Below are 11,760 nucleotides of genomic sequence, written 5' to 3'. Positions count from 1 at the left end.
GTGAAGTTTAGCACAGAGAGGTGAGTACCAGAGATTTTGATCCTCGCACTATAGAAAATCACAATAAATATGTGCAGGAGGTGAGGCTAGACCCTGCAATAAGTATTTCAGTTTAGATTTCCTTAACCAGGCAATAAATACATTTGCATATTCATTCACTGTCCCAGAAGGAGACAATGCCTGGGAAATTCGAATGGTTCTCAAAGATATTGTGGAATTGTCTGTAGCACCAAGACACACTGAGGAGTCGGTTCATTTCTTGGAAAGTAAATTGTGAGAGCACAGAGAATTGCTGCAAGCTAATTTTTAATTGCAGCCAAAACAACATTTTGTGGAACATTATCCTGAGTTGATTAAAGTGTTTGGTCCTGGTCTATGAAATAGGACGTGGGTAAATAAGGGCTCGTCCGGGATTTGAACCCGGGACCTCTCGCACCCTAAGCGAGAATCATACCCCTAGACCAACGAGCCAGCCTGAACAGGTGCCAGGGAATTTCTTTGACCTCTGTGGCTTAGCGTCAAAACCATGTTGACTGGTTGCACTGGGAAGTTTATTCCTGACAAAACTAAATTCAGTGCAGAGCTTCATTAAAGACTCGCTTTGTCAGATTAAAAGACTTGGAAGCATTTGACAGGAGCTGTGTGCAGTCCCACTGACTTTATGCTTCACACTGTTTACGTTATGTATCATGTTTATCCACCCAAACTGTACAATACAAACGTTGTGACGCTGTCTTTAATCGGTTAGTTATACAAGAGATTTTACAACATTTATATTACCATGATATTTTATCTTGTCGTGTTGACTTCATGCTCCTTGCTGTTTGGATTTTGTAAACATTTTCAATGCTTTGAATTTGCCCAAAGATTCTAAAATCTGTAGAAGAAAAAAAAACAACTTGAAGCTGACTGGAAGAATTGTTATGAAGGGTATTTACATCCACATAAGCTCACCAACTTCTACCAGTGTATCAGCATGTGTCATTTTTGGGACACTTGATAAGTTTTTTGTATAGTTCAACAAAGCATTCAACAAAATGAGGGCTCATCCGGGATTTGCACCCGGGACCTCTTGCACCCGAAGCGAGAATCATACCCCTAGACCAGACCTGGGCATTGTACGGCCCGCGGGCCGGATGTGAGACATCCCCAACCGGCCCGCATGAGGTCCGTGGCAATTACAATTTAGACGTAAATAAATGTACATCAAACATGCATTACAACAGGATTGATTTTGACGGGAGCGCTGTGTCTTTAAATATCCGCAAGTTTCGATTTACGTGTGTGCGCGAGTGTATCGGGCTTCACCGTAATGCGAACAGAACTGAGTGTGACTGGTGGAGTTTTTAACAAGACATGAAGTTCTGAAGTCAGATGTAACGCTGGTTAAGGATCAGAATTTAGGCTCTAAATCGCTGTTACGGTACTAAACAGAAATATAAGAACATGAACGATGCAGAGCGTCACACCTGAAGCTTCTCTCACTAAACTGCAAAAGCAACAAGGACTGTTTTATAAAGTTTAACACGTCCAGAACTGAAGCAGTCAGGACCAGCTTTGTGATTTTAAAAAGAATATCCAACAATAACAAAGGACTGAAAAACAAATGAGACTCATTAGACTCAAAACAAAAGTGTAAATTTTAAAAACCTGCACATTTTGTTCACATTTTTTTTTTTTTTTGCATTTGTTTGTTTAACTAGTGAAACAATGTTGATGTTTTTACTCTGCCTACTTCTAATTTTCTGATTGTAACATCTAAACATTAACAGCTTATTAGAACTGTACAATTTACTGCTTTTTATAATGAGTGGGCAGTTGTAGCCTAGTGGTTAGTGGACTAGTAATTAGAAGGTTGCTGGTTCAAGCCACACCACTGCCAGGTTGCTGCTGTTGGGCCCTTGAGCAAGGCCCTTAACCCTCAATTGCTCAGACTGTATACTGTAACTATATTGTAAATCGATTTAGATAAAGGTGTCTGCTAAATGCCGAAAATGTAATGTAAATGTAAATAAAGAGATAAAATTAATATTGAGCAGAATTTAGTTCCCCTTATTGGTCCGGCCCTCCACAACAGTCCCAATTTCTTATGTGGCCCCTTGGAAAATTTAATTGCCCACCCCTGCCCTAGACCAACGAGCCAATGGGAACAAGAGTCTTTGTGTTACTTTGATCTGCGTGACTGACCTTCAAATCTATGTTGTCTGGTTGAGCTGGTTATGCCTAGTTCACACTACACAATTTTTGCCCTGATTTTCGCTCGCCGACTGGTCGGCGCTAGATTTGCCGGCTTAGGAGCAACTTGGCGTTTGGTGTGGGATGTTGGTGACTAATAAATCAGCAAGTCATACACCTACTGTTTGACATTTGTTTCAGTATTTTGTTGCTGAAAGCTTACAAGAGCTCATGTTTAGAGCGCTTTTATAAATGCTGGTAAATACTAGTCATTATGATTCTCAGTTACTTGAGCTCATTTTGGTTGTTTCTAATCCCTGTTCATAGTTGTTAATTAATTATCACTAATCATTATGCAATTGGGTTTGCTAATTTGGGGTTTCTGTAAAGCTTCTTTGTGACACCATTAAAAATGTTAAGAACGTATTTAAATTTCCATTGTTATCAAACTAATTTAAAAGCCAAACACAAAGAAAGAGTTTTGATATATTTGACTCACACAGCCAACCAACTCCAGAAGTCTTCAGCACTGTCTTAGTAAACAACTGATACTGAAATTGTGGATGTGTGTAGTTGTGCTGTAGCTTCTGCACTTCCTGTGTGTGGCATCCTAGAGATGTATGTGATAAGTTTCATTCAGCACTACTAGACTATTAGAGTGCTCACAGAGCCGTGTTCAGAAATGTCTCGACCAGGCAACTTATTTCATGTTGGTAGATACATAACACTGATTCTCACTGTAGCATCAGGTAATATTAAAAATCTATTTATTAATAAAAAAGTTATTGATTTATTACAGTGTTTGCAATGTAAATTATTGAAATGAATTTCACATTATTTCTTTTTATTTTTCTCTCTTTACAACAGGTGGTTTTGCAGATGAAATTGGGCCAGTAGAGGACAACATTGTTGCAAAAGAAACAGAGACTGTTACTCTACAATGTTCATATCAGTCCAGCAGCAGCTACATTGTGCTTTACTGGTACAAACAAAATCCTAACAGTGCACCACAGTTTTTACTGTATAAAGGTGCCAAATCACGTAGTGGTGTGGAGAAAAAACCAACAGACTCTCGCTTAAAGTCAAACACAGGTGATACATCTACTGTACTTATTATTAACAATCTACAGCTGACAGATTCTGCTCTCTATCATTGTGCTCTTAGAGAAGCCCAGTGATACAAAGCTATTGAGATGTTGTACAAAAACTCACTTATATGAAGTTTCCCCAAAGCTCAGAAGATCAAAGTTTGTTTAGTTTTTTTACTTGTTATCAGTTAACCACACACACACACACACACACACACACACAATACAAATAGCACCTGCTCTCTGTGACATGGATGTTTATTAATAAATGAAATGTAGTTGAGCAGATAAAACATGAAATATCTCAGGTTCATTCTGTCTGCAATCAAATAAAAGTCAAGGTAAATGTATTTGCATTTTCCATGCTGTCCCAACTTTTTTCTGATTTGGGGTTGTATGAAAATAACCATATGGTATATTAAAATTAAGATAGGATGAATTAAAATTGTAAATACGTTATAACACAAGCTCAATTTCTATAAAAGTTGGGACATTTTGTAAAATGTAACAAAACAAGAATCTGTGATTTGGTGATAAACCTTTATTTAAATGACAAAAGTGCAAAGACATGACTCTCATTGGTTGATTCAATTGTATAAATATTAACAAATGTTAAATTTAGTGCCTGCAACACTATAATAAAGATGGGACAAAAGCAAAATCACTGTGAAAAATTTCAAAAATATTTAAGTGACACTGTATTACAGTTTTTAACAACTGTTTACACACATTTTCAAAACTCTGTGTCTATTTTTCAAAACTCTACACACAAAACCCACAATTGCTCACACAAAATGCAAAATGCCTCAAATCTCCAGCAAAATGACACAACATTCAAAATGTCATAAACACATCTCAAAAGCAAGCATTGACCTCACATTGCAAACACTTTTGTCATAATATGACATTTTGGATACATCATGTACACACTGATGTTTAAAACCTAAAGCTCTTCTGTCTTTCATGTTATTCTATGTTTATTTCCATACAAACGTGCAGAGAGAAGGTGGAATATACTCACAACACACAGAAGCAGTATTGAAACCAAAAATATTTATTTTTTCCAAATCATTTGCTGCTCTGAATACAATATTTGTACAGCACATAAGAAGAAGAAAAAATCCAACCACCACATGTAGTTGTACAGAAACCAAACACATCTATGAAAAAGCTGATTTCAAACAAATAATTTTATTTTTTACCAAAAAATTAATTGTGTGTGTTGGTTGGGGGGAGGGTAGGGGTTGGGGGGGTTGGGTGTGTGTCTAGGCTTCATCTCTCCTCCGGGCTGGGTCTGGCCACAATACTTACTGAGGAAAGAACCTTCTTGCATGGCGCATCCATCCTTGAATAGAGGCAGCGTCAATGTCGCCACATGCTTCCTCTATTGCCTGGAGAAGTGGAATGTGGGCACTGGGACGACGATCATATCGCCAGCGCCATGTGGAGAAAAATTCCTCAATCGCTCTCTTTGCTTCCCTTCGTTGCCCTCGTCCTCTTCCCTGTCACTTTTGTCCTCTTCCTCCTCTTCCTCTCCTTCCAACTCCTCCTCCTCGAACCCGAACTCCTTGTGGTCTGCCTCTACCTCCAACTCTCCTGGCTCTCTCTGTGTTGTCATTCATTGTTCAAAACAGACATCTTGACCTATGTCAATATGTGACCTATGCTAATGATTCGTTGGTGTTCAATAAAGTAATGAGTGTTTGCACATGTGAGGAGTGAGAGTGAAGCACTGGTGATTTAGTGTGGCATTTTGATAGGTTGTGTTTGAAAAAGGAAATCAAGTTACTTCCTTTTTGATTTTTGTGTATTAGGTAGAAAATTGTGTGTGGAGTTTTGCTAAATGTGTTTTAGGAAACTTAGTGTGTGGTTTTGCAGATTTGGTGTGGGGTTATGGTGTTTGAAGGACATGTTTAGAAAGTTGTGTGACAAGCAAATATTTAGTGTGTAAGCAGTTGAAAAAAACTGTAATAAATTCCACAATAAGCAGAGTAACTGGTAACAGGTAAGGATATCATTATGAAGTATATCCACCTTCCAGTCAGCAAAGTTTTTGCAAGCAAAGATGGGTCATGGATTACCACTCTGTGGTAAATAATTGTTAATCATTATAAAAATAACATTTCTCAACAACAGATTGCAATGGCTTTTAATTATCATCTGTACATACATTCTAAATATAATCTTTTACAGATCTGTCTCCTATTGTAAATACATGCTGCATCATGAAGAGGTTGATCAGTCTACACTGACCACAGACTGAAGTCTTGTATTAAGCAAAACATAAGTGAAAATACAGTGGTACCTTGAAACTGGACGTCAGTTTCAAGGTATTTTTTCCCATAAGGATGTATGGGAAACCTGTTAATGCATTCCATGGTCCTGTAGAACTGCATATATTTTAGGCTAATGTTAAATAATGGGGTTGTTTTTGCCACTTATACACTGAAAATAACACAAATATAATATAAAACACTGAAATACAATTGAAAACAGTTAAAAATCAATAAAAAAAAATACAATAAAACCTGCACTTTAACTTTACTCCTTTATTGTTTCCTTATGCTTCTTAATCGTGGAGATGCTTGATCTTGGAATACCGTACTCCATTCAGTAAAGGCGCATTCACATGAGAAGTGACAAAATAGCTTTTGCACTAACTGTGCCATTATTTAGTGTTTCTATTTTGTTCTTTTAATACATTGTCACGTTAAGCTTTTTTTTTTTTAACGATAAGTGTTTTAGAATCCAAATGAATTGTGAAGACATCTGTGTTCCCACCAGGACTCGCATTAAATATAATAATGACAAGCCCTGGTTTAATGCCAAATTGAAACAGTTGCGCCGGTCTAAGGAGGTAGCATATAGAAGTGGGGATCGGGCGCTGTACAACCAGGAGAGGAACACCCTAACCAAAGAGATCAAGGCTGCAAAGAATAACTACTCCAACAAGCTAAGCAGCATGATGTCCACAAATGAGCCATCAACCGCCTGGAGGTGTCTGCAGAACATCACCAGCTACAAAAGGCCACCTACACAGACAATGGGAGATCGTCAACTGGCCGACGACCTTAACAGATTCTACTGCAGGTTTGAACAGCCCAGCAACGAGCTCCCATCCAACACCACTTCACACCCATCTGACTATCAGCCACTCATCCAGCCTGCCCTAACAATCTGTGAGGAAGACGTGCTGAGACTTTTTAAAAAACAGAAAGTCAAGAAGGCCCCAGGTCCTGATGGAATCTCTCCCTCCTGCCTGAGGACCTGTGCAGACCAGCTTGCACCTGTCTTCACTAAGATCTTCAACAGATCACTGGAGCTGTGTGTCCTTCCGTCCTGTTTTAAATGCTCCATAATAATACCCATTCCCAAAAAGGCAACTACCACAGGACTAAATGACTACAGACCTGTTGCCCTGACCTCTGTGGTCATGAAGTCCTTTGAGAGACTGGTTCTCAACCACATTAAGGAAATCACGGACCCCCTGCTAGACCCCCTGCAATTTGCCTATCAGGCCAACCGGTCGGTGGAAGCGTGCAGAGAAAATCATCACTGACCCGTCTCACCCTGGCCACCACCTGTTTCGAAGCCTTCCATCAGGCCGACGCTTCAGCCACATGAAGACCCGAACGACCAGGCTACAGAGAAGCTTTTTTCCAAACTCCATTACGCTCATGAACAATTGAACACTACTGTACTGTTAATGCTCGGGACACTTGCACATCAAAAACTACCTTTTTAATTTATGTAATGGCATACACAGGATTTTCACATTCACTTCCATTTCTTATTTATATATTTTTCTATTTTTTATAGTTTTTATATTGCACAAAACTGCACCTTTTTAAAACCACAATGTAAATTGCACATGCTAAATGTTTACAATGTTTTCTATGTTTACGCAGTGGTGTATAGTAACGAAGTAATAATACTTCGTTACAGTACTTAAGTAGTTTTTTGAAGTACTTGTACTTTACTGGAGTATAAAAATTTTCGGCAACTTTCACTTTTACTCCACTACATTTTCTAAAGAAATTGTGTACTTTTACTCCGTTACATTCGCTGTATGTAAATTCGTTACTCGTTACTATAAAATGAAAGGTAAATGATGTGAGATGTGTGACGGACTGCACGCTGGTTTGGTGAATCTGCGCTTGTGAGTTAGACGGTGGTTAAACACATTAATGCGCATGTGCAAACGTTCTCTAAAAGCTATCGGAGTTTTCTAAAAGTGCATCGTTCACCCAAACACACGCAAACATGGACATTTCAGAAGCTCCCCGTCCAACACACTGATGTAAGTTAACAATGATTAACAAAGTAAAGCTGCAGCATCAGCGTTTTTTTCACATTATTAGCATTAACATTGTTCAGATATCTACCTACCATTTTTACCGATTACATTCGAACCACAAATAAAATGTTTCACTAAATTTGTTTGGAATTCATTGACTGCAAAACTCATGAAGACATTATTTTTAAAAACTCACCTATACGGACAAATATTTCCTCATAACTTCTGTATTAGACCGGCAGAGGAGAGATTCATGGTGCTGAGGAACATACAGCATGTCTTTAACCCTTTAATGATCTCAACAAGAACTCAACTTATCCAACTTATTATTAATGATTTTTCAGCTGTTGGCTTCAAGTTAGAAATGGTGTTTTATTAAAGTAAGAATACCAATATTTTATTAGTTTAACACATGCCATTCAGTGAGTAGATACGGCCCAAAAAAGATTATTTAAATACAGCTTATTTTACCCAAATATTTTGATTTAAATTAATGGTTGAACAGATCATTAAAGGGATAAAAGTGCCACACATTTTGTTAAACTCTCTTGAGTTTTGCTTTAAATTAATTATGCCAAAATTATTTTTTGTTATTGAAATATACTACCCAAATAAAAAAATGGGACAGTATAGAAAATGCAAATAAAATAGATGCAGTGTTTCTTACATTTACATCGACTCACATTCTAAAAACGTTGGAACAGGAACATTTAGGGCTAGTAATAAGTTAAAAAAAAAAACTAAATAATGTCATGATTTCAAACAGGTGATGTCAACAGTTGATTATGATCATGAATTGACACAAATCATGTTCAGATGAAAGGAAGAAAACAGGTTAATTGTTAAGGTGGTTTACAGGATTAAAAGAACAATCTTTATATTTAAAATGATCGCTTCCATTTATACTAACAGCATTTACTTTTACTTCTACTTTTAATACTTAAGTACATTTAATATCAAATTACTTTTGATACTTAAGTACATTAAACATCAGATACTTTTAGACTTTTACTCAAGTAATATTCTAAAAGGTGACTTTTACTTCTATCAAAGTAAATTTCTGGTAAGATACTTGTACTTTTACTCAAGTATGGCCTTCCGGTACTTTATACACCACTGTGTTTACGGGTATGAATGTGTGTGTTAAGGAGAGAGTGAGCTGTGTAAATAAGATTGTCTGTATTGTATTTTTCGTGCACTGCAAGCATCTGTGTAACCAAAAACAAATTCCTTGTATGTGTAAGCATACTTGGCCAATAAAGCCTGATTCTGAACACAGATACATGTGAAGCTTTTAGAGTGAATTTGACGGTTATTCCACACAAATGCAGATTCGTCTCATATTCACACTTTGATGATGTTTTACCGCACCGCTCAAGTCGAGCGCTGTACAAAACGGCTGTTCATTGTTAATTTGAAATGAAATAAATATATATTTTTTAAAAGCTGAACACGTTGAGTTTAAGGGTACACATTTTTTGACGAGGGGCGTCAAGTTTCAAAGATTTTGAGTTTAGGGGATGATACTTGGATGCCCCTGTATTATAATCATCAATCACTTGGACTTTGTTTCAACTATTTAAACAAAATGTAATTAGTGATTTTAATTATATTAAGTAATTAATCACTTAATTATTAACATCCCTAATACAAATAAAAATACCTGTTGTAACTGCTTGGCACTATCAATATTAAACTAATCCGAATAATAATATTAAAATAATACATAGGTTATGGGTGTTAAACGGGCCATATAGTGCACTTCTGCTGATTAAAATATATATATATATATATATATATATATAAATATTTAAAAATAGCAAAAATAAAATGATATGACTAAAACCCTTAATATGGTCAAAACATTAAGACAGCATTTTCAAATGTAGCTTTGTCATTGTGGACTAGGCTACTTACAAATACCTAATAACTAATACTTTTTAATCAAATTTGATACTATTGTTCATAAGCTGTTGCAGTCTGTTTATCAGTTCATCTTGAAATTATTCTATCATTCAGTAATTGTATCCGCATTGTACTGCTGTTCCATGCAGCCCATCATGCCAGGAAACCCAACAAACTGTAAACGGTACAGAACCTGCTTTTCTCAGAAGAGGGAGCTACAGTATCTGTCTAGCAATTTAACTCCTAAATCTTACTAAGATGTCAAACTGCTTTAACATTTCTTAGTATTAATTAAAATGCAGTTGTGTTTACTTGTAAGACTCATCACTCATCCTACAAATACTAATATTTAACATTATAATCTAAAGTAAAAATCACACAAAATGAACAAACATTAAATTCAGCCTGTTCTAGAGGTTAGAAAACCAGAACAACCTGCTGGACCTTAAAAGACTCATCAAAACATCTTTATTTTCTCAAAAAGCACCAGTTACACACAGATACATAATTCAAATGTGTCAGTTAAGTTCAATGTCAAAGACCCTTCAAACTGTTACTAGCAAAACATCTGTCATGGTATGGGTATGCAGCAACGCCCAAGCCAATTTGCTTATGTAAAGAGGTACCATTGCATCGAAGCAAGAAGTCAATGGTTTTGGCTTGACGGTTGACAATGGTGTTTGTACAATAACTGATGTAGCCTGTTGCAGAGTTAAACACAGACTGTATATACTAAATATTTCTAGTATAGTTGACGTGGCTTTTGTTTAATTACAATGTGCTCAGTACAACAACCCATGCAACACATACACAACTTTAATTATAAAGCCAGGAAGAAACTGTCACTGTCATGTGGTGCCATGAGGTGGAGCTTTATCATAATGTATGATGCTACCACCACTGTAGAGAAGCATTTACAGAAATATTCTCATACTGATACACACCCATCATGTTCACCTTTATATTCATGTGTATGTGGATTTCACTAGGTGAGTAAAAACCATGTTAAGTTATGAAATATGGAAACATTAGTCTGTGATCAGAATGTGATAATGCTCTGTTCTCTATCACAGGTGACTCTACAACAGATTCAATCAAGCCACTTGATCCACATAAAAGTGTAACTGAAGGTGATACTGTTACTCTGTCCTGCAGCTACAAAGAATTCAGTGGAAGTGTTAACAATCTGCAGTGGTATCGTCAATATCCAAAATCTAAACCAGAGTTCCTTATTTCCACCGTTCCCTTTGGAGATCCAAGTAAAAACATTTCATTACGTTTATCTGCTAAAGGTCATCAGGAGCTGAAAAAAGTGGATCTGAACATCTCCTCTGCTGCAGTATCAGACTCTGCAATATATTACTGTGCACTGACGCCCACAGTGACAGGAAACACAGCTGCACTGTACAAAAACATCAACACAGATGTTTTGGCAGATCCACTACTTGTTGTGTTACTGTTTATTTTTTGTTCTAGTTTTTATTTCATATTTATGCTCTTATGCAAGTTTAAACAAGCTGTAATTACACAAGAATGTATCTTTTACAAGTAACATACTTAAATATGGAATTTTATTGCAGTTGCAATTGTTGCACGTCATTTTTTTTGCTATGTGTACAATTCTTTTGCAATAATTTATTTTACATTAAATGGTCAGCAAACCTGCTGTTTTAGTCCATCCATCTTAAGGTGCCATATGTTCTAAAATATTTTTTTCTCACCCTAGAGTCTTTATGTTATTGTAGCAGTCTGGCTATACACTAAAATCTATCACAATACACACACAATCATGATACACTAGTACACACTGGTTCTAGCACCACACACACCCACACACACTAGTGCCTGCACACACGGTGCCATGATACAGTATTAAGTATGAAGTGAACAAAAAAAAAGTGTTAAACAAACCAGAATATGTTTTATATTTTACCAACTCTACCTCTGCACAAGACAACTGATGGTCTCAAACACATTAAAAATAAATTCCAGAAATTAACTCTTGACAAGGCACAAACGTTAATTGAAAACCATTCCAGGTGGCTGCCTCATAAAGCTGATTGAGAAAATGCCAAGAGTGTGCAAAGCTGTCATCAGAGCAAAATATGGCTATTTTAAAGAATCTAAAATATAAAACATATTCTGGTTTGTTTAACACTTTTTTTGTTCACTACATAATTCCATGTGTGTTCCTTCATAGTTTGGATGTCTTCAGCTTTAATTTGCAATGTAGAAAATAAAAACAAAATCAAGAAAAAACACAGGAATGAGAAGGACTTTTGACTGGTAGTGTAT

General features: G+C 36.5%; 1 non-coding gene across 1 annotated transcript; it reads right to left on the bottom strand.

Moving 5' to 3' along the window:
- Positions 1–399: 399 nt before the first annotated feature.
- Positions 400–471, bottom strand: trnap-agg (transfer RNA proline (anticodon AGG)). The gene has a single exon. It is a non-coding gene; the product is annotated as a tRNA-Pro (tRNA).
- Between the last annotated feature and the right edge of the window lie 11,289 nt (positions 472–11,760).

The sequence above is a fragment of the Trichomycterus rosablanca genome, chromosome 4 (genome assembly GCF_030014385.1).
Source record: "Trichomycterus rosablanca isolate fTriRos1 chromosome 4, fTriRos1.hap1, whole genome shotgun sequence".
NCBI classification, from domain to species: domain Eukaryota; kingdom Metazoa; phylum Chordata; class Actinopteri; order Siluriformes; family Trichomycteridae; genus Trichomycterus; species Trichomycterus rosablanca.
Note: the sequence above shows the minus strand (reverse complement) of the source record. Positions and strands in the feature narration are given on the sequence as shown.